A 25,004-nucleotide genomic window follows, 5' to 3' on the forward strand; every position below is an offset into this window, starting at 1 on the left:
TTTAAGTGGTTACAAGTAATAACAGACAGAACAAAGTAAATTGCCAAGCAAAATAAAACAAAACTTGCAAGTCTAAGCCTAATACAGTAGGAAACTAAATGCAGGTAAATCGCACCCTCAGAGATGTTCCAATAAGCTTCTTTGACAGACTAGACTCCTTCTAGTCTGGGTCCAGCAATCAATTACACACCCCTGTAGTTACTGTCCTTTGTTCCAGTTTCTTTCAGGAGTCCTTTGGGGTGGAGAGGCTATATCTTGGTCCAGCTGAAGACAAAATGGAGGAGTTTCCAGGGGCTTAAATAGACTTTTTTCTTGTGGGTGGAAACCCCTTCTCCTCTCCTATGCAGAATTCAGCTACAAGATGGAGTTTTGGAGTCACATTGGCAAGTCACATGTCCATGCATGACTCAGTTCTCTCCAGGATGTTCCCAGGAAATCTCAGACGTGGATTGGCATCTATCAAGGTCCATTGTTAGCCAAGTACTCCCAATTACTTGAATAACCCCTTCACATTATGTTGACCAAATCTGCCTTAGATGCTTTCTACCGCAAACACTTTAAATACAAGCATAGAGCCAACGCTCATAACTTCAGATATTAAAATGATACGTGCATACAAATAGAATGAATACATGCAGAAGAACACAACCTTTGCAAAGATATGTTACATGGCATATCTAGCATAAAACATATTCCAGTTATGTCATATTTACACTTATAAGCATATTTCTATAAAGCATTATGGGGTGCAACATCACAGGCACCCTTTTTGTAGTATGATTTTTCTAATTGGTTGCCCTGTGGGCTTAATTTACCTGGTAACCCTCAAAGGCGGGAAAGGATCTCCTGAACTCAGGCTGATCTGCCCGGAGATAACCAGTTTATTTAAGGGGAAGTCACCCTCCCCTTAGTGTTGTCCTCCCTAGAGGCAGCTTGTGTTTGTTTGGTTTGTGTGGTCTGCGAGAGGCAAGAGGACCATCGAAGCCGAGGAAAGCAGAAGATCACGGTCATCTGTATTTTCCTAGATCAACTCCATCTTCCCAGAGGACCCAAGTTCCTCCTGTGGTTCCATTCCACCAGGCACCATGGTAGAAGGTCCGGATCCGGAGAGAGACAGAAGCAACCCTTAAACAGCACACCATACCACCTGGGTTCCTGTCCTTCAAAACAGTAATGTTGACTCCTGTTGTTTTTATGCCCATAGTTTTGTAAAGGGGGTTTGTGGATCTTGGCTTTAGGCCCATTGTGGGGATAAACCACCGAGCTATTTCATTCTGTTTACCTTGCTTCCCCTCCCTAGTTTTTTAACTCATCCCTTAATAAACCCCTTACTTGTTTACATCCTTATCTTCATCTTCCTCTTTTATTTCAAAGTGATCCTGGATGATAGATGCCAGTGGGGTAAAGAATCTACCTAAAGGGCACCAAAAGAGCAATAAGTGCAATTTGCATGAGAAGCAAATGACTACAAGTAACAACATTTTTAAGTGCAACCACTGTAGTCACCCTTCATTGAGGTTATGGGTTAATGATTCCAGTCTGATAAATTTCAACTGCCAAGAGGCAAACGTGTCCAATATGTCTATTGTTAAATCCTAACAATTGCAATATATTCAGTAAATTCAGGGATTTACATTTAACTATAAGCAATACAAAATGTTGCTAGTACCTTTGAGTCATCTTGATAAATCTGTTCCTGCCTGGCTTCAGTTGGTCCAGCAATTTGCATTTTAATATGGGTATAAATTCAGCTACACAGAGGTTATTTTGCAAAAGTTAATGGCAAAGGAGGATGTAGGACTCAGTCTTCCCTCAGAGAATATTGCCAAGGTAACTTCAGGGAATCCAAACGTCGGAGAAATAAATAATAAATCTTCGAGTGATTGTCCACACTGATTCCATTCTTGGTGTACATTCGCCCCATGCTTGCAAGATTGGACTCTTCAAAATAGCACTGTCCTTTGGGGCTGTACTTGAACCCTGGGAGGCCTCACAGCCATTGTAAAGGGTTAAGGGGAGGGGTGGCCCCAACAACTTCTCAGTTCTTTCTTATTGCCGGAGATTCCAGGACAGAACCTTGTTTCATCATGTATCTTCACCTACTGAAAATTTAGTTTGAGTTATTGTTATTTTAGTAGTTTGTTACAGATGCTAGATAAGTTCAGTTTAAGCCCGTTGCTTTAAAAAATATTTTTAACAGTTATTTAGATTCAGGGAACTGAATGCTCCTCACCCTATATAAGGGCTAGAACCCCCTGCACACAGACCTAAAATGGCCAAAGGCAAATCTCCATGATTTAAGATCTGCCCCTCTTGCGATACACTGCCCATCAATGACAGCAATTCAAAGTGCCTCTTATACTTAGGAAAGGGGCATGTGCCTGACCGTTGTTCAATGTGCAAAATGTTCTGAAATTACACTCTGAAGGGTAGAGAAGGGAGAATGAAGCTTCATTTCCTGGAGACATCTATGCAAGCATCATATGATCCTGACAAACAACCAGCCAGTCACACTCCTCTTGTGCCTTGAACTGTGGTGTCATCCTGAGCTCAAGGGACAATTAGAAGACTTGTGCCCCTCTTCTCCACCTTCAACGCAGGAGAGAGGCCATAAGGTGCACTACTCCAGAGATCAGGGAAGACTCAGATCTTCCCTCCGCAGCAGGAAGTGTAAACTTTCTCCGAAGGCTCCAACATACTACAGCCTCAAGACTAAGTCTTGCCCAATCTCTAAGACAAAACTGGAACTGACAGTCACTTAACACAGTAAGCATTGTGATGCTTCTGGTGCACTCAGGTGCTGACCCTTCTCTGGCACCGTGCACACCAGGACATTCCTCAATGCCCCCTGTTGGGTACAATGACCTTATCAATTAATGAAGGGCTCCTAGAACCAGCAAATTTGATATGGGTGCACTCCTGCTTCCATCCTCATTGCCTCTATGTGTACTGTTAGGAGATACCAGCATCCCATCCTGGGGTATCTGGTTGTCCAGGCCATCCAGTAGAGATTGGAACAACAATCCAGATCCATTCCCAGAAAATAAGATCATTGAAGTTGGATCTTTTTAGAGGGAAAGTTTATTCCTCAGCAAGACTCCAATTAAGAATCACTATGTTGATGTCTACACTGCAGCCTCTACAGGTGTCCAGGCACAGAGAGGTATGCAAACCCTCCTATTTTTCACACTCAACCTCCTAAAGCATGCATTTTGGGGCAAGTAGATTCCAAGCTAGCCAGCTCATCTGAGAGGTGTAGGTATGTGTTTCGGTGAGCTGTGGCCCAGCCCCAAACCTATCCGCTTTGCAATGTGGCTGTAGCAAAGACACAGACACCTAGTCTCGAGTCTGAATAGCCCTTCATTCCCCTGATACTCTGTATCCATATCTTCTTCCCCTTCTATTAACTTCCTACTGCCCCAGTATGCCCCTGAAATTGCATGCTACAGCCATCATCAGCTTAAAATATCCATAAATCAGGGAACAACTAATTGGCCAGAGAAGCAAACTAGGATTTTAATCAATACATGGCAAGATTATGGCCATGAGCATGATTTCTCTTGGAGCAGAAGGACTATACATCTGAATGCTTGTATATCCACAAGGCTGGTTAAGTTGGGCATTGGGCGTACTGCTGTTCTGCACAAGAGAGAGAATGAAACATTTGAAGCAATAATACTGGAAGGTCCAGGACACCAATACAAAGTCAGGAAACATGCCCCCCATGTGTCCTTTTTATTCACATCTGGACTGGCACTATCAAGAGGGCCCAATACCCATCACGTTTTGCAGAACCTGGTGGGCTCATTTTCATGCAGGATAGCAAGGGCGATGCTACAGCTGGGAACAATGAAGGTCCTGCAGACAATCCTAGAGGAATTGTCCCTAGAGGACCAGGTTTGGAGAAGATATCAGTGGAAACCCTGAAGAGGGAGATGTGCCTGTCCAGAGATCAGGAACCCAGGCTGGTAACTGCCACCACCCCTTGCAATCCCATATTTGTTTTCTGAACAAATTGTATTTGTTAAAACAAACTTTGTAAATTATCACCAAATAATCTACTGTCATGGATTATATGCCATGCATTGCTCTCTCTCTCTCTCTCTGTGTCTACAGCATAGTGCAGAAACCATGCCATTTGCAAGGTACACCCTCCACTCCCACTCTGTCCCCCACCTTTTCCTGCTATAAACATCCTCTGACATGGGAGATCCAAAATGCATGCAGAGCAGGGAAAAAATTATTAAAAACAAGCATTACTATTTTTTAAAAGAATTAGCAGTACAGGCTGTATAGATTGTGCTAAACTCCACAGTCTTTAGAAAGCTGGAAAATGCAAATCAGTGTTCCTTTGTATCCCTTCATTCCATAGCACTCAGTTAGGAGAGAAGGGTGGGGTGATCATTGGGTTTCATACTCTGCTTGGAGCAATGCTCTTTATCCTAGCTCAGGATTTGGTCACTTTCCCTCATTTTCTCCCAGTCCTGGTAGCTAGTTGTAGCAAATTTTTCATGCAGCATGAATTCTAGATAGTCTTTCAGATTAAGTGCAAACCGGTTAGGACCACCTTGATAACTCACCAAACCTCTCCACTCACTGGTATGTGGTGCGGTGACCATATGCCTAAAAATCTCCTTGTCATATATCAATGGATCCCCACCGCTGAAAAGTCACATCTTTTTTTCTATTACAGGTATTAGAAAGACAACTATACCCTCAATAGGTTGTCCAGCTTCCAAGAAAGAAAAGCCATGCTGATAACATAGCCCTAAAGTGGCTTGCTATGGATCTGTAGCAGAGAGAGGTAGTCAGCTCCCAGAGGGCCATAGCAACCCACTTCTATATTAGCAAGGCATCCCTCAATCAAGTCCTCTGGCACCAAGCTCCTCACACAGCTCCATGAAGGTATGTTTCCTCATGCAGAAGTTCTGGAGTCACTGCTGTCCCTCCCAAGTCTGCAGGATCTTGTAATCCCATCACACTATGCTAGTTCTCCTACACCAGACACAGCAGTAAACCAAAGGGGAGGCCAACAGCAGAAATGAGAGGAATGTACAACCTACAACACACCACAAAGCAGTTCATAGAGTGACTCCAGTTGGTCTGACAAAAAGAACGCTGGGATTCTACCCCTGAAATTGTAGCACAAAGCAGATGCACATGGAACACCAGTGTGGGCGGAAGTTCTCCCTGCCAGCTTGGGACTTCAGTACCCTGTCTTGCTGAGCTAGACACGTTAGCCTGCTACAAACACAGACCCAGGTCTGAACCACGCCCCCAACAAGCTGAAGGCTTAACTGAAAACAGCTTAAGAAGTGCTCTCGTCTCCAGCACCCAGATACCCAGCTCCCAATGGGGTCCAAACCCCAAATAAATCCGTTTTACTCTGTATAAAGCTTATACAGGATAAACTCATAAATTGTTCACCCTCTATAACACTGATAGAGAGACATGCACAGCTGTTTGCGTCCCCAGGAATTAATTACTTGCTCTGGGTCAATTAATCAGGAAAAAGTGATTTTATTAAATATAAAAAGTAGGATTTAAGTGGTTTCAAGTAATAACAGACAGAACAAAGTAAATTGCCAAGCAAAATAAAACAAAATAGGCAAGTCTAAGCCTAATGCAGTAGGAAACTAAATGCAGGTAAATCTCACCCACACAGATGTTCCAATAAGCTTCTTTGACAGATTAGACTCCTTCCTAGTCTGGGTCCAACAATCACTCACACCCCCATAGTTACTGTCCTTTTTTCCAGTTTCTTTCAGGCATCTCTTTGGGGTGGAGAGGCTATCTTTTGAGCTAGCTGAAGACAAAATGGAGGGGTTTCCAGGGCCTTATATAATCTTTCTCTTGTGGGTGGAAACCCCTTCGTTCTCCTGTGTAAAATCCAATCAATAAGATGGAGTTTGCAGTCACCTGGGCAAGTCACATGTCTATGAATGATTCAGCATTTTGCAGGCCAATATCATTGTTTACATGTTAGTTTGAACATTCCCAGAAAAGCTCAGATGTGATTGGCATCTCCCAAAGTCCATTGTTAGTTACGTGTTTCTTGATGGGGCACTTACGGAGAATAGTCCTTTCTCAAGAAGCTGACCAAATGCTTCACTGAGGCTACTTAGAATCAGACAAATATATAGTCAATATTAATAACTTCAAATACCAAAATGATACACACATACAAACAGCATAATCATAACCAGCAAACTACAACCTTCCCATAGGCACCCCACTTGGCCTCTTCTGTATAAGAATTGGTGCAACCATAGGACCCTGGTTGCAACAATGATTTATACGGTCACAGTTTATGTCAATAACGTCACACGCTGAACAAACTGTTTGATTTACTGAAGACAGCAGTCCCTGGAAGAGTCATGATTACTATTAATGAAATGCTTCTTGATCCTGCAAAAATATTATGGCAGACTCCTGTTCCCCTTCCACCCATCTCCAAAAACAGCTGACAGGAAAAGTCAGTTTCCGGTACAGGGCTTTGAACAATTCTTTACATGTCCTGTGCCAGGCTCCTTTTTAGTTACAATAGCAAATGAGAGGTCTAAGTAGGTCCCACCAAAGTCTAACCCTAAAGACAAAGATCACAAATGACTAGACTCCTTTGCCAGAAAAGCCTATTCCATGGTTAGTCTCCAAATGAGGATATATAATTATGAGGCACTTCTTGCAAAATATACATTTATTAACTGGGACTCAATTTCATAATTCTCAAGTAAACTGCAAGAGATATAAAGGGCATTTCAACACCACTACCCCTGAAGGTCATCTGGTTGTGAAGACATCTCTTCAGGCAGCCATCGGTGTAGCGCAAACAATTTCCCATTTGATGGCAACTGCTACAGCTATGATTCACTCTCTATGTCTCCAATCCTTGGGCACTCCAAAGGCCCTGCAGATGACCACTTAGAATATGCCATGAATGGGCTGTATACTGTTTGGTGAAGAGACTGATGAAGCAATATTTTTTATTATCATAATGAAGGCTTTTGAAACCACAATTTCAACTGCAAAAAACAAAAACTAAACAAAACATAAACTACAGAAAACCCAAACTCCAAACACAGAAGTATTCAATCTTCATGCTTTCAAACTGTGGATTTCCATATTATGGACTTTCATATGTTTAGGTTTAAATTTAAAAGTGACCTTTCTGGGTTTCTAATAGTTATTTTCTCATAACAAAATAATCCTGGAAGCTTTTTTACCCTAAAGTCATTGACATGTACTTCCAACCTTAATTCCATTACTAGGGTCATTAACATTTTTGGGGAAAGCAGGGTAGAGAGTCTGGAATCTCTGAATTGTTAATATGTTTCTGATTATTGTTAAGAATTTAAAATATTAATCCCACTCAGAACCATATAAGTACCCAACAATATTGTTTAGAATGTCTTATAGTTTACCACCCCTACTGCCCTATATAACATTACAAGGTGTATAAATGTTTTGACAGAGGAAAAAAACTAAAGAAAGGATAGTAATATAATGTATCCAAGTGCTGAGAATACTTGGATATTGTAGATCTCCATCAGGCATTCTATGAAATTGAAACAAGGTGAATCTTCCAAAACAAAACAAAGGCTGAAAATAAGGTACTTTTCCTCATTTAAAAAGAAAAAAAATACTTGTTACAAATTATTCTGATTTTGGTGGAGATTAAAAGTTACACAGGGATGTAGCCTGCTCCTCCAACCCTCATCAAAATGTGTTTACTTGTTGCCTGCTGCCCATGTCACAGAGACAGAGATGTGTGCATTTGTGTGTCATATGTATAGTGGATTTCTTTGTGGAATTGTCAGCATCCCACTACCGGGCATCCTTTCCTTCCCACCCTATGCCCTCTGCATATCCCAGGTGATTGTCTTACTGCTTCTCGCCCACTGAACAACATCCACTTATACATTTCTCCCTCCCAGATGACTTCTTTCACGCTCTTTGTTTGCTCTCTTTCATTGAGCCATGCACTATTTGTAAATAGCCCCTTGAGGCCATGAGATATTATAAACGCTAATATTTCCATTGTGGATATAGAAACCCCGACTATTCTTTTGCCACCTACTTATCAGCAATTGTGAACCTCCATGTAAAATGGGGGCAAAATGAAACCTGGGAGATATCACTGAGCTCTGGGTCCTGACCTTGGGGAAAGCAGACATCTCAGAACTATATTTATATGGATCCACAATTGTAGATATGATCAAGCTATTTTGACAGCTGCAATATAACGGGAAATGGAATTTATATTCCAGGGTTTATCTGCTTAGTGGCAGAGACAAAGGACTACATTTGATTTCACTTAGCAAATCCTGTAGAAAAAAGGATTTTGTTATGTCACAATTTATCCCATGGGATATTATATAAACTCTAATACTTCTATTGTGGATATAGAAACCCCTACAATTCTTTTGCAACCTGCTTGTCAGCTATTGTGAACCTCCATGCAAAAAGGGAGCAAAATGAAACCTGGGACATTTCACTGAGCTCTAAGCCCTGATCTTGAAGAAAGCGGACATCTTAGAACTATATTTAAATGGATCCTCAACTGTAGATATGATCAAGCTATTTTGACAGCTGCAATATGAGGGGAAATGGAATTTATATTTCAGGGTTTCTCTGGTTAGTGGCAGAGACAAAGGACTACATTTGATTTCACTTAGCAAATCCTGTCAGAAAAAGGATTTTGCTATGTCACAATTTATCCCATGGTTCTAATGCTCTTCCAAGGAATAGATTCTCATTCTTCAAATAAGCCGTATGAATCCTTAAATTGCACCAGAGCTCTGAAATGCTTTAGGCAAGGGCCTAACAATTAATTGCATGGCAGAGAATATCCTCTCAGTTTCTCCCATCTTTATTCAAGTATGCTAACTGAGATAACCCCTCCCTCTTATAATCTTAAATATTTTGAAATATTAGATTAAAAGAGCAATGTTAGTACTGAACTGTTTAGCATAAAATTATAGAAAGTGCCAAAGTTATTGGTGCATATGCATGTGATTTTTGGATGACAACTCAATACAATATTAATACTAGACTTCCATTTCAGAATATAGCAGAAATAGAATACAGATGAATTAATCTGGAAAGAGCAAGGTAAGGGGACAAACAGCACAGACCGTTCAGACAGAAATTTAATAGTGAAAAGTGCAAGGTCATGCATTTAGGGATTAATAACAAGAATTATTGTTATAAGCTGGGGACGCATCAGTTGGAAGTAACAGAGGAGGAGAAGGACCTTGGAGTATTGGTTGATCACAGGATGACTATGAGCCGCAAATGTGATATGGCCGTGAAAAAAGCTAATGCGGTCTTGGGATGCATCAGGCGAGGTATTTCCAGTAGAGATAAGGAGGAGTTAGTACTGTTATATAAGGCACTGGTGAGACCTCATCTGGAATACTTTGTGCAGTTTTGGTCTCCCATGTTTAAGAAGGATGAATTCAAACTGGAACAGGTACAGAGAAGGGCTACTAGGATGATCCAAGGAATGGAAAACCTGTCTTATGAAAGGAGACTCAAAGAGCTTGGCTTGTTTAGCCTAACCAAAAGAAGGCTGAGGGGAGATATGATTGCTCTCTATAAATATATCAGAGGGATAAATACCAGGGAGGGAGAAGAACTATTTAAGTTCAGTACCAATATGGGCACAAGAACAAATAGATACAAACTGGCCATCAGGAAGTTTAGACTTGAAATTAGATGAAGATTTCTAACCAGCAGTGGAGTGAAGTTCTGGAACAGCCTTCCAAGGGGAGTAGTGGGGGCAAAAGACATATCTGGCTTCAAGACTAAGCTTGATAACTTTATGGAGGGGATGGTATAATGGGATAGCCTAATTTTGGCAATTAATTGGTCTTTAACTATTAGCAGCAAATATGCCCAATGGCCTGTGATGGGATGTTAGATGGGGTGGGATCTGAGTTACTGCAGATAATTCTTTCCTGGGTGTCTGGCTGGTGAGTCTTGCCCACATGCTCAGGGTTTAGCTGATCGCCATATTGGGGGTTGGAAAGGAATTTTCCTCCAGGGCAGATTGGCAGAGGCCTTCCTCTGCAGTGCCAATCCCTGGCTACGGGCATGCAGCAGAAGGCACTAGCCCAGATCTCTTGCCCTGGGCGCATGGCAGTGGGCGCTGGCTGCAGGTCAGCGCCGATCCCTGGCCCCAGGTCAGCACAGACCCCTGGGCGTGTGGCAGCTGGTGCTGGCTTTGGCCCCATGGTGGTGAACACTGACCCCCGGATTCGGCCATGTGGCCCTGGGCTCCAGCACCTAGCTCCAGGCTCTGGCTGCATGGCGGCAGACACTGGCCCTGGGCTCCAACTCCTTGCCCCAGCTGTGCAACTCCTGCTCTGGGCACAGGCACTGATCTCCTCCCCGGCCGTGCAGTTCCTGCCCCCAGCTCTGGGCTCTGGCGAGACCAGAAACAGAGATCATAGACTGTGAGGATGGGCACTATGTAAGGGTCACAGATTAGACTCAGGTATTTACCTAAGGGGAACAGAAAGTTCATCTGATATGCAGGTATTTAACCTATGAAACACAAACCCTTTGAGTAGATTGTCCTTACGTGTCACTTCTTCTGTGTCCCTGAGATTCTCAAGGGGAGGAAGAAATTGAGTGAGCATGACTTTCAGGCCTTGTCTACACTACAGGGGGGAGATCAATCTGAGCTATGTGAACATAGCTGAAGTCGACCTACTTAGATCTACTTACCACGGGGTCCACTCTCAACAACTCCCCTTGTGCTTCTCATTCAGGTGGAGTACACAAGTTGACGGGACAGCGATCGGCGGTCAATTTAATGGGTCTACCGATGCATCGATTGCCGCGCGTCAACCCCCCGGTAAGTGTAGACAAGCCGGTAGATAACCTCACATGGAGTATTCAATGGCTTGGAAGAGGGTTTGCATGGCCCCCCACTATCTTTCTAAAGAGTCACAGGCAAGATATGGAGTGTACATATGCATCCCAAGAATATGGATCCATGTTGACAGTTTACTTAAAGAACTGTTAGAAATGATTTAAAAAAAAATCTCAATTACATTAACAAAAAAATCAAACAAAAATATTTTTAGATTGTTTTTAGATGGCTCCAGAAGACTTAAAATACAGAGGCATATACTGTATATATAATTTGCACAAATTCAGAGACTATTTTATTGTACAATACCAAAATGGAATTGTGTAAAAGTAACAACCACAAATATCGGCTTCATTTTGAAAGCTAAATGAATGATTGTATTGCAATAAACTGCAATTAAAAATAAAATAATAATAAATAAATAGTAATAATGAAAAGCACTAGTAGAAAGCTAATGGTCCAGTGAGACACATATGGTTAATCTGACCAGACTTAATTTTATTGGTTTTAGGGAATAACATAAATCTTCCAAACTTTCTCATTTTGATTAACTGCACAAACCTGCCTGTGGCTCTATAACCCTTCATTAAAACCAGTCAATAAAGAGGCAACTGTATTTTTTGAAATATTTATTACACTCCTTATGTGATAAATGAAAAAAATACCTTGCAATAGAGTCACCTGATTTTTGATAAATATTAGTATGAGACTTTGATACCTTGTACTGCAGTTTAGATAAATATTCCCACTTCATAACACTTATAGCTGACAATGGTTACTGCACTGTAACAATGATGTACTGAAACTATCTATCTGTTTATCCATCCACTGGGAAACATATATCTAACAAAGTACATTAAGGGGAGGGGGAAAGACAGAAAAAAAAAACAACTTTCAAAATGTCAAATCTAAATTACAAATTCTAAATGATTCCACATGTATATGATTCCATAGTAGCATGGAAAGAAGAAAAACGGTATTGATGTAAAACATATATAATTTAAGATTTATTTTCATAATGGATTGATCTTTCAATCAAAGTTGCCCATTAAGTAAAGCATGCTGAGCTCAACAAGCTGTGTTAGATAATATAAAATCATGGCAGTCTCATGCGTCTCTGTAACCACTACATGCATCATTGCAAGGCTCAGCCTTGAACGAGGAAAGAAAAAACCTTCAGGGCACTAAAAGATATTAATGATCAGACTCCACAAACACAGGAAGAAATATAATACTGCTATATAGTACATATTGAACACACATGCAGGCAGTGCTGGAACATGAGACCTGAAAAACACCAGTCACACAACTGCCATATTTCTAAAAGACAAAATCATACCTGTATGTTGAAACATTTATAAACCACAAGATAAAAAGCCTAGGTACTTTGTACACATAAGTATTGTTCCAAAGGCCTTGTTTGATAACTGCAAACTATTTTTACTAATAAAGTATATTTGACAAATAGGCAAACCAATTATTTTTATATATCTAATATAAGCATTTTATGCATACTGTATGGGGTTCGATCAAGGCTATTGTACCGAGCACAAGAAAATAAAAAGAAAATTTTGGTTGAAATACTGTATAGTGACTGAAGTTTTCTCCTATGCCCCCCAAAAAGCCTATGAAGTTGAAATACTGTATAGTGACTGAAGTTTTCTCCTATGCCCCCCAAATATATGTTCCACTTTTCTGATGGCAAGTTTAGACAAGTAACAAAAGTTGCAACCAAGCTTAACACTTTGATCTATAGAAGTTACATAGCTTCTGAATAAATTTCATAAATAAATGTAGATTGTAAGCTTTTTGGGGCAGGTAACCTTTTTTTGTTCTGTATTTGTACAGTACCTAGCACAATAGGGTTCTGGTCCATGACTGGGGCTTGTAGGCACTGAAATAATATAAATAATAAAGATACAAAATAAATTTTATTCTTAGTATTTTTAGGCAGCTGAAATGTCTGAGTTATTTCCTCTTTTTAAACAGTGTAGCATTATCTTATCTAACATTATATTGTTCTTTTTCTAATTAATTTTAGACAGATTTTACTTAACCTTTTTGTTTGTATGTGTACATTGTTAGACAGTGGCTTATTTTCCATCCTGTATGGTTTGTTAAAGATACCCCAAATGCATCATGATTCCTTATGTTGCGAAGGGCACTAGATGACAACTGGTCAATTTTAATATTTGGTTCTTTTCAAGAATGGAGTTCTTAAGTACTATAAGGTAAGACCTGAGGGGAGCATGTTTTAGAAATATTCCATCCTCTAACTCAACATAGCTAAGGTGTGGAATGCACCATTTTGCAATAGCCAAACACCATACATTTTGTTTCTTTATACTGCCAGGATCTGGTTGCCGCTTCCATTTCCTCTGTTCCTTTCATCTCAATGGGGAATACCTTAGAGCAGAAGCATTAAAGGAAAGTCAGGGAGAGGGACATGTCTTTCCAAGTGCCTACCTGGTGTGGAACCACACCCATTTCACTCATCAGTCCCATGCTGGATTGCCTAAGAAGGTTTGTGATCTCAGGAGAGAATGTGGCAGGGATTGGAGGAGACACAGACAGATGGGCTTCAGTAGTTCACTTCCTTAATTTACTGAATATACTGTAATCACCTAATTTTCTCTCAATAAATAAGACTTTGTTTTTGAAGAATTACTGTTAGTATGACAATCCTTTGAACGGAGGGCTGTATCCGTGTCCTTTCCAGGGTTGGAAGGATTAGCTTGCTCTGGGAAGTCCTCTGCGGGTCGGAACAAATCCCCGGTAATACCCTAGCAATTCCTTTAAGGCGGGTCACCACCTGATTACCCATTTGGACAGAGTAGAGTGACAATCAATTTATAATTATAGGCAGGCCACTATTGGGACACCTTAAGTCCAAATAATAGATAACAAACTCAGTAGGACTGGAAGGGCCATGGGAAGAAAGGAAGATGGTAAATGATTGGCTGTGAGGAGCACATCTACCAGCTGAAGGTAGCAAGTGGAATAGCAGGAAGCCCAGGAATTTGTATCTACTTGAGGAAGCTAGTGTAAAGGAAGGGGCTCTGCACAGCCCTCTGCAGTACAGGAGTACTGTAGCTGTGTGGAATGGCCCATTCACCTCAGTAGGGTATGCTCAGTTGAATTAGGACACCCCAAAGAGATGAACACTATAACACAATAGTTCTGAGTGACGTGAAATGACCGATTAATCTCAATGGGAGCTCTCCCTCAATTTCAATTGTGGAATAACATTGTTCATGTAATCTCACTATGCATGTTGGTTTTACAGGAACTGGAATATTAAAATCTTCTTATTGGGTGGGGACAGTATCTGAGGAAAACTTGAACCAAATTGCTCCAAACTTGAACCATTGCCCTGTTGTGGCATACCAATACCCTAAATAATCTCATCATGCATGTGGATTTTAGAGTACTTTGAAATTTAAAAGCTCATAATGTGGGCGGGGGGAGAGGAGGACATATATTGGGACCCTCTTGATCAAATGACCTACATTTGCACCATAAATTCTACCACAGCCCCTTGAATAGCTTTTTAATTATTTCTTCCCAAAAAGTGAAGTGTGTGATGAAAATTATCCATGATTGATCCTGAGAGAGAAATATCAGGATCAGAGCCATAGTTTGAGCCCCAAGTATGTATAAAAAAAAGAGTTATAAGAAGTGTAAAATGTGGATGTTATGTGATGTTTTTTAGTGGGACTGTATCTTACTCAAACAACCCCAAAAATCTTGACTACACCAACCCTGTGGCTATTTTCAAGACAAGGTTTTTTTTGAGGGCCTCTTTCCCCTCATCAACTTTCTCTTACCCTAACCTATTCTGTTGTGCTCCCACAGTAGAAAGGGACATATTTTCACACCCAGATCCAGTCTTTCAGCCCCACAAAGTCAGCGGTTACCCTGATTTGGGGGAATTAGGAATGTAAAGGATAATTTCATTTTTAAAGGTGATCTGTAAAGAGGCAATAACTGTGACTGTGCCTTTGTTTGATTTTCTTCTGACGTGTAAGGAAGGCATGACAATTTGAGGGCCTCGGTGGGGTGTTTATTTTTTTGTGTGTTTGGTTGGTTGGTTTGGGTTTTTTGGGGAGGGAAGATACATTTATGTTGTCTCTTTTTATATTAAAAATCCAGGAAATGTCTAGCCTGGGGAACTCATGTTTTGGCTTTGTCTAGACTAGAGTTGGTGGTCCTGTTATAAATTGAGCTAACTGATTGCAAATGCAGTTTATGTTGATAACAGGCTCTCCACAAATGTTTGTTCTGGAGCACAAAGTTTTGATGTTTGCCGGAGGCTGAGCCCCCATGTCACGATACAAACTTTTGCTGAGTGTCTAGATTAGCATTTACGATCAATTACAACAGGAGGACAAATGCTAGTCTAGACAAAACCTATGATAACAGGAGAACGAGTGAAATGATGACATCACAAGAGTCAAGTGACTGAAAATTGAGCAATGGGGAGGGGAAGGGATTTTAAATCACACTTTGAAAAACTCTGTTTTGTCTGATTTTGGTAACACCTATTTAACTTCAGTGACAAATGAATATTTTGGATAAAGGATGCATGGATGCAATTACTAGGAGGGATGAGAGAGACAAATTTGGCCCCAGACTTTTACTATCCTGGGGGGCCAGGATAGTCACCCCCCCATAGTGCACAGGCAGACATCCCCCAGGCAGAGCAGAGAACTCTGCACTCGCAGAAAAGGGGAGTGGGGACGGCGCAATGGCAGTGATTCCACGTGCACACACACTCCCAACACACCACATCTTACCTCAGTTGGGGGGCCAATGCCCCCCTGCCACCATCCCAAATTGTGCACATGGATGCCCCTCCCCCTCTCTTGATGCTGCAGAGGGCCCCACCCACCCCCAGCTGCAGCCAGGCTCCCTCCGCTTGGAATGTGACTCACCTGTTGCCTGTGGCTGGAGCTCGGCTGGGAGCTGCAGCCACACAGGGAGCCGGCCCAGGAGATGCAGGTAACAGGCAAGGCAGCCCCAGGTGAGGAGGGTCTCATACTACTGACCATACAGGGCTTCTGCAGAGCAAGCCCTGCGCTCCCCACCCCTAACACTGGCTGAAGCAGCTCCCCGAGGTTGCAGGAGGAGCAGCCCCACCCACACTGAGGGTTGAAGCAGAGGTGGGTCAGTCCTGCCACAGCAGTGGCTGCCAGCCCAAGGGCCACAAAACAGCTGATAGGTGGTGTGACCATCTAAAGCTCATTGGCAGGGGCGGGGCTGCTAAACAACTGTTCAGTAGAGCCCAACAAACAGTTGATAATCACAGCTGCCTAAAAGCTGATTGGTAGGGACAAGGCTGCCCTGTAACAGCTGATCTGTGGCAGGGGCTGAAGAACCACTAGGGCTGGTGGGTGCTGATCACCCACTATTTTTTTCTGTGGGTGCTCCAGCCCCAGAGCACCCATGGAGTCAACGCCTTTGGTCCTAGAGCCCGGGCTCCAGCCTGAGCCCTGAAGTTTACACAGCAATGAAACAGTCCTGCCGCCTGGGCCGTGCAAGCCATAATTGGCTGACATGGGCCAGCTGCAGGTTTTTCTTTGTTGAGTAGACTTAACCAAAGTCCTTCCAGCAGCCAGGACCTGGTACTTTACAAGGATCCTAAACATTTAGTAATTTATCCCCCTAATCCAGGGGTATCATAAAAAAAATGACTGCAGTTCAAGAGGCCTCAGCAATACCTTATGCAATTGAGTTTGGAGACATGTCTGGACATTGGGAGACTGTCTTGCTCTCTCCAATGTTCCCATTATTGCTCAGACTGCTACCTGAATGGGAGATCTTTTTTGTTTTCCATATCACCCACTATGTTTTAAATCTTTGTTCAAAACTAACTAAATTGACCTGTGCAAATAATCTCTGCCATTTCAGAAGAAAAGTATTGAGCCCATAAAGGTAGCCACCTTGCATTCTGCAGATGCCTTTGGGACAGGAAAGAAAGAAACTGCAATTCAGGGTGGTGATGAAAACCCAGTGGAAATGGCCCTCCGTACATGGGAGTGTGGGTGTAAATCCCTTCCATAAGCAAGGTTGTGAAGCTCTTGCTTTTGTTGCTACATGGCTTAAGAGCTTCCAGAATCCTTCACACGTTGTGTCAAGGAACAAAAAGTAAACATGACTTTGAGTATACTAAGCTTCTGTTGCTTATAAAATGGAAATGCCTGACCTTACTATGATCTATCTTTGCAACCTGCTTAGTGTCCATCAAAAGCACGAAAAGTATTCTGACTACTAGAATAACACATTGTAAAGCTGCAATGAAAACCAAAATAAAAGAATACATGGATAAGAACATTATAAAAGAGAACAATATAATGAAAAGGAAATGAGAGAATATAACGTTTAATAATGACTGGCTGAAGATTGGTTTTGAAACCAGTTCAAAGTAGGACAAAACTGTTTTGATTCTTTGTAGTTGAAAATATGAAGAATAATGAAAATGTAACTGGGAACATTTGCTGTTGCTTGACTAATACTAAGCTATGCAATATTACAAACTGTAACATGTGATAAACTCTTGGCTACAAAGGCCCACTGAAACTGTTGCATTTCACAACAGACTGGCACCCCAGAATTGGTGAGTTAGCCTTGTCTGCTTGATCTTAAATATCTATTTTTTGATTAATAAACCAAACTTGAGCTTGACCAGTTCATGTCTTAATCCATAAATAATCAAAAAGAACCCATTATTTTACACTTTGAACTACATCCTAGTTGGCTTTCCTTATTTCAAATAAATTAAATGAATAAATACATTTGATTTTGCATCTGGTGTAACTTTATTTAGTGAACTTGTTGACCAATTGCTTTTATTTACATTTTTTATTGAGTGTAAATATTCACTTGCACATGCTTTTTTCTAGAGAATTATATATTTTCAGGAGAATATATATTATGAGAAGGAGAATAAAATGATTTGTGATAAGAAATAAATCTTCTCATAACATCTCCAAGCCTGCAGCGAACCTGACTAGGATCAAATCACAGTGTTAAGTGATGAATTGCATGTAAATGGAAGGTAAATATTCTGTACTTCCTGTACTTCCTGTGATACTGTACCAATTTTAAAAGATCGCCATTGTTGGGTTATGTCCATTTTGTATGTTTTGTATAATTTCAGAACCAATATGTGTTCCATCATAAACAGATAGTTAAGGGTTAATGCCTCTTTTACCTGTAAGGGTTAAGAAGTTCACTTAGCCTAGCTGACACCTGACCAGAGGAACCAATGGGGGGAAAAGGTGGTTCAAAAGGAAGGAGGGAAGTTCCCTTTGTCTGGGTCAGTTTCAGTTTTGACCGGAGTGGGAAAGCTCCAGAAATCAGCCTCTTATCAAGTAGTGAGTATTAGTGAAGGGAATAAATAGGTTTATGTTTATTTTCTTTGTAACTTGTCTTGGGCATTAGGGAATAATCAAATTGGGTAATTTTTGTGTAACTAAGTTTTTGCCAGGGGAACATCCTCTGTGTTTTGAATCTGTTGTCTGTGAGATCCGCTGGTATGCTATCTCCCAGAGGGTTTTCTTCTACCTTTCTTTTCTTTAATTAAAAGTCTTCTTTTTAAGAACCTGATTGATTTTTCTTTGTGTTAAGATCCAAGGGGATTGGATCTGGACTCACCAGGAATTGGTGGGGGAAAGAAGGGGGATGGTTAAATTCTCCTTGTGTTAAGATCCAAGGGTTTGGATCGGTGTTCACCAGGAAATTGGTGAAGAAGTCTCTCAAGGCTACCCAGGGAAAGGAGTTAGAACTTTGGAGTGGTGGCAGCAAAAAACAGATCTAAACTGGTAATTCGGTTTAGGGGTTCACATGCAGGTCCCCATATCAGTACTCCAGAGTCCAGAGTGGGGCTGAAACCTATGACAGGTTCCCAAAATGGAGTTTGTGCCCATGTGACCCAGCTGATCACAGTTTTCTGCCTTTTATTTCTCCTCAGAAGTGGTAAACAACTTTTGGATAGAACTGGTTTTTACTGCCTTTTCCATGGGGTTTCCCAGAAGGAGTTTTCTGCTCCTTCTATGGAGTTTCCCGGGCAAGGTTAGATAAGTCTGTCCCAAGCACTGCTTAGGGGCTGTCCATCCGAGTGACAGCAAGGGACTGTCGCGGGTCTAACTTTCACTTACCTAGTGGTAGAAGGAGCTAGGATTTACTTTTCACAGCTCTGCTTCCACTTGGACATTCATTTGCCATCACCTGCAAGGAGAAGAGAAAGACACAGCCACGTACCACTTACCATCATCCACCTTCAGCTGCTGTCCCCCAACGTACCATCTACTCTTCTTCAGACCCAGAGAAACATCAAGGGACTCCCTGGAGCTCCTCTCCGATGGCTTTCAACTAGCTGGAGGATTGAGGTCCTAGGCAACAATCAAAGCTTAATCTATAGAAGAAGGTTTCTATTGAGGGGTTTACTTACCTGTTTATAGGGTTTATTTTGGAGAATCACTCTACTGCAATGATTCTTTTACATTTAAAACAATATACTTTTACTGTTTACTCCCTCCTTTTCTTTGCCCTATTCATTGTACACCAATTCTTCAATACATTTTATTTGTTTTTCACCTTATCCCAACTGACTCCTTGTTATTTGAGGTGGGAGGGACCCTTTATGGGAAAATCAAACCTACCAGTTGACAGATTCTGGATAGGGAGGGTCGAATCTAAGGAAACAGGAAGCATAGGCCGACATATATTTCTTTAAAAAAAAGAACAGGAGGACTTGTGGCACCTTAGAGACTAACAAATTTATTAGAGCATAAGCTTTCGTGGACTACAGCCCACTTCTTCGGATGCATATATTTCTTTGTCTTTCTGTCCTTTCCTCTAACACCATCAACAACTGTCTCAAATTCCAAGCTTTAAATTAAGCAGAAGGCTGAGTTCAGATAGCAGAGCATCAGGAAAAAAACAGAAGATTTCAGTCCAATGCCACATTGAAAGGCTGAGGCAGACAACATAGAAATCACACAAGACTTTGTGAAAATGTGCATAGAAGCCAATATTCTTCTCAAGATGGCTGACCATACCCTAATCCATGCCTTCCTAATCCACCACGTGAAAACCGGTGGTACTGTCCCTCAACCTATCTGATCTCTATAACAACCAAAAACTCCTTGTGGAACAAACCAATCCAGCAAAAAGAATGTCATCATTGTGGATGAGGCTTGCTGTGGAGCACAGTGCAATTTTAAACATTTTGTCTGCTCCCTTAGTGAAAGATGACAGTAGCTGAATCCATGCTTATTTTCTTGATCAAAATTGTTATCAGTGTCTCCCAGTATCATGGCTAATTCAGGGGCAGCAACAGTCACAGATTATGAAATTGCTTTTAAAGTCATTCATATCTTCACAAAAGACAATACACCATATATGAAAATTACTTTTAAGATAATCAGTAGCACTTCCAAACTATATGCATACAACAATTGTTTAGTTCACATAATGGACCTTATTATATGGAGCACATCTGAGAAACCATTCATAGTGACAATGACCTTTACTAAACTGCTCAGGAAGATGTTGCAGAAGAAAAAAAGAAAGCAAAAGTACTCCTGTAAATTCAAGCAGAAATGTATTGATGGAAGTGGACACTGTAAGGATCATGCTTTCTTCCAGCCCTGCAATGTGAACAGAAAATGACCGTTGGTCATACAGAGACCACTATTCATAGAAAAGCACCATTTTCTTCTAAGTGAAAGACAAAATTGGTATTTCTAAGTGAATAAGAAGGCATTTTGCCAAAACGTTATCAAGACTGAGGTGCTCTGTTCGATTTTCCTTGCAGAACATAATTTTCCATTTACAGTACCTAGTCACCTCACATAGTTGTGTCCCCTGAAAGTACAGATGCCATAAATTTGCATGTGGACAAATGCTTAGTCAGAAGCATAACGGAGTTATAGTCTTTTGCTGGAAGCCACTGTTTACTCTTATCACTAATGTGAGCAATGATCCAGGTAATGGAAATGAAACCTAATGGTCAGATTGTTTCACAAAAATATTGGAATAGCAGCAACTAGAGTTTTACCTTTCACTATTGAATTTTTGAACTGGTCAAAAAATCTAACTATTTGGGAGACAAAGCTATAATCTGGCCTAACACTGCATTAAGCAGTGACAACAGCCTTCAGAAAATGGAGAAGCATGACAGAGACAGAAGAATAGCCAAACACTTTTTTTCACTGGAGACAAAGCTAAAATGGTGCAACTTAAATGTTATTTTAACACTGTTTTTCAAGCTGATGATGACAAAATAAGCTACCCAACAGCTGAGACAAGAAGATTACTCAGGAAGAACTTGGGCAAGATTGCGCAAGTCTAAAAGATTGCAACGATGACATAACCAATGATGATTTCAGTATTGATAAGAAACCACTTAATGATAGAATAATATTCTTAGTCCTTAGAACCAGGGAATAGTTTTCTAATATTAAATAAGGAAACATTGTTTTTCAACAGTAACCTCAATTTTTCAAGACAGTCAGGCAGTTTTATCTTGCTGTAATGGACAAGATGCTAAACAAGTTCCCATTCAAAGGTCCAATGTACTCCATATTTATCCAGATGCAAATAACAACTCAATGTAATCTCTCTTCAGACTTAAGGCTTCAACTTGACAGACAACTGTCATGTTTAAATGAACAGTTTTCTGACTACCAATTCTGGCCTGATAATGACCTATATTAAATAAAGATAAAAGTGGAGTAAATGCATTTTGGTGTGAATTGATACACCTCAAACTATCTTTACAACAACCAAGATTCAGTTCCAAAATAAGTTCTTGTCCAAGGCACGGTCTACGTGTGTATTCCACTGTAGATGCACATGTGCTCCAGGTGCCTGAGATGGGAAGATTTTTGCTAACAGAGTCTGTTGGTTTGCGCCTTCACCTTTCTCCTTCTCATGCTCCAAACTGAGGACATAAGGGGCATTGCAGACTGACCCACCTCCCCAGTTCCTTTCTACTGCCACATGGTCTGAGATGGAACCCTTCATTGCCCATAAAGACTTCAGTGTTTACCTGTAATTATTGTAAGTAAGTTTTATATGTTAGGCAATTATATAGTTAGTTAGTTTGGTTATGTTAGGAATCGGGGGTCTCTCCCTCTCCCAGTCATTCTTCTCCCTTTCATCCCAATACAGGAAAACTATAATATGAAACATCCTGGGATTAAAGTGTTAGTCACAGCTTCGCCCCTGCAAAATTATTGGGAAAGATACATACCAAAGTTGGGTTTTAAGTATTGTTTATTAGATGGCCATCTTGGTCTGGGATAAGAACAAGGTGACCTCCATGTTGTGACAGGTTCTTGCTCCCCTACGCTGAGCAAAAGACGGGAAAGTAAAAAGAGCGGGAATCTGTTGTTGCTAAGGTTCCTATAAAGACAGATAAGGGGAGGGGCCAAGGGCTCTTGAGCTCTTGAGTCTTTGGGGGCTTGGGTGTCCAACGCTCGCTCGCTCTCTCTGTGGTGTGGCACACCCTTTCACACTGGTTACTGGCCTGCAGTAGCCAGTCACTAAATGTTTTGGGGTTTGTGTGTTATTTTCTTTTGGGAAGCAGACCTGCATGCGCGGACTCGGTCCAGTTAGTTAGCTCAGATTTACAACCAGAGACGACACAGCTAGGGAGAGGGAGGGGTCTCAGATAGGGTTACATACCTGTCTTCTACGCCTGTGATCCACCGTTGGTGTCCATCGTTGATCTCGTTGATCCAGATTCTGCAGCCTCTCCATCATCAGAACCTGGAAAAGGTAGAAGAACACCTTTGCTTTATCGAGTGTATGTGCATGCATGTGTTTTGTATACCAAATCTCCAGAGTCCGTCATCCACCCCCGCCCCTTCATTCCTTCACCTTTAGTAAATAAAGTGTTGTGAGTTTATATTCGAGTGGTGGGTCCTTTTGTTCCAGCTCTGATAGATGGGCTTAAGGGGGAACCCAGCGGGAAGAGGTATACTGTAAGGCTCCCTGAAGTCTTCTGGTCAGGAAAAAAAATCCTTACAAAAGAATGGTATTTCCATCCCTGAGACTTTCCCAGTTAGTAACATCCATAATAAGTGACTCTATTGGTTTAGAGGAGATCACATCTTATCAAAGTTAGTTCTTTGGAACTGGACATTTGGACTTCCTCAGGAAAAAGGTTTTCACTTCAATCACCCTACAATTCCAAAAAGCTAACTATCAGGTATTAATTTCTAAGTAATATTTTGTCAGTTACCAAACAATTGCAGAACCCATGGACAAGCTCCCCCAAGAATATGCAACACAATTTCAGCCTCTTATTGAGGAGGGTAAATTCATCACCAGGATATCCCTCCAGACCCCAGATGATGTAGCAGACACAGCTTCCTGATCCATACGTTGAGAGTCATAGCTTCATTCATCCGAATTCCCCAGGAAAGTTCAATTTACTGCGGATAATCTGCCCTTTCACAGCAACAACCTGTTCAGTGAGAAAATGTATGATTCCTTACATTCAAAGGCTCAAGGGCAACCCTTTGCTCATTGGGAATCTACGCTCCAACACCCAAGAGGAAATATCAGGGATCACAATCATAGAAGGCTAGGCCAGCACCTCAACTCTTTTACCATCAGCAGATGGATGAACCACCTTAAAAACAGCAGATCAAACATAACATTCCTCCTTCTTCATTCCAATCAAAAATACTTTTGACGAGAACCTTGAGAGCTGCGAATCAACCCAAATGTTGCATCTATCAGCCCCAAACCCAATTTGGTGACTGCCTTGCTCATTTTTCCCACATCTGGTGGATGATAATAATAGACAGATGGGTTCTCAAAATCATTCATTCCAGATAAACCATAGAATTCGTTTCCCCTCCCCCTGCAGAATCTCTTTTCCTGTTCGTCTACAGGTATGACTCTCACAAGAGGCAAATTCTCTGTTTCATCAGGGAGCCATAAAGCCAAAACCCCCTCAACATTGGGGGAAGGATTTTTACTCAAAATATTTCTTCATCCCCAAGTAGAGGGGAGCATGGAGACCCACCTTAGATCTCAGAAAGCTCAATTTCTTTATACACAGATTGGGATTCAGGAGGGAAACCTTGGCATCATTTATTCCCTCGTTCAACAGAAACAATAAAGGGTGCTCCCTTTTGGACTGGCAACATTGCTGAAGGAATTCACAAAGCATTATCAGTTTTGGCAGCGCACTTCCAACACCATTGTTGATCAGTCTTCCTCTATTTTGACAATTGGCTGTTGATAGAGAAATCTCATCAGGAAGTACTGACAGCAGTTTTCTCAACCTTGTAATGTCACTTGGATTTGGAATAAACACAGAAAAGTGTGTTTTGGTTTCCACAAAGACTATAGCAGTGGTTCTCAAAGCTGGTCTGCCACTTGTTCAGGAAAAGCCCCTGGCGGGCCAGGCCGCTTTGTTTACCTGCCGCGTCCGCAGGTTCGGCCGATCACGGCTCTCACTGGCTGTGGTTTGCCGCTCTAGGCTAATGGGGGCTGCGGGAAGGGCAACCAGCACATCCCTCGGCCCGCGCCGCTTCCCACAGCCCCCACTGGCATGAAGCGGCAAACCACGGCCAGTAGGAGTGCAATTGGCCAAACCTGCGGACGCGGCAAGTAAACAAACCGGCCCAGCCCACCACGGGCTTTCCCTGAATAAGCGGCGGACAGGCTTTGAGAACCACTGAACTATAGTTTATCAGGACAACACTGGAGTGTATCAGTTCTAAAGTGTACCTCCCTCAGGACAGATTCCAATTCATAAAGAGTCTTTTTACTCAACCCAAACCGAGCCCACAGACATCAGTTTCCTCATGTTTATCTTCATAGGTCATATGCATCCTGCACCCATGTGACATGCTTTCTGATCCTCTTTCTTTGTTGCCTACAGTCTTGGCTTTGGATGGTTTATGTGCCAAACAAACAGAAGCTGGAGATGTTAGTCTCATTCTCTTCTAGAGTGTGGGATTCTCTAGTCTGGTGGAAGAGCAGAAAGCATAAGTGCATGGGGATCCACCTCATCCCATGGAAACTTTGATCCTGGCCATCTCCTTGCTAGGATGGGCACATATCTGGAAGAGCACATAGTGTGAGGGACCTGGAATCT

General features: G+C 41.6%; 1 long non-coding RNA gene across 1 annotated transcript; it reads right to left on the reverse strand.

Annotated features, from left to right (window-relative positions):
- Positions 1–22,656, reverse strand: LOC101953164 (uncharacterized). The gene is made up of 3 exons (XR_010598454.1): positions 22,574–22,656; positions 19,039–19,108; positions 1–2,102 (listed from the first exon to the last, which is right to left on the reverse strand). It is a non-coding gene; the product is annotated as an uncharacterized LOC101953164 (long non-coding RNA).
- Between the last annotated feature and the right edge of the window lie 2,348 nt (positions 22,657–25,004).

The sequence above is a fragment of the Chrysemys picta genome, chromosome 2 (assembly GCF_011386835.1).
Source record: "Chrysemys picta bellii isolate R12L10 chromosome 2, ASM1138683v2, whole genome shotgun sequence".
Lineage (NCBI taxonomy): Eukaryota > Metazoa > Chordata > Testudines > Emydidae > Chrysemys > Chrysemys picta.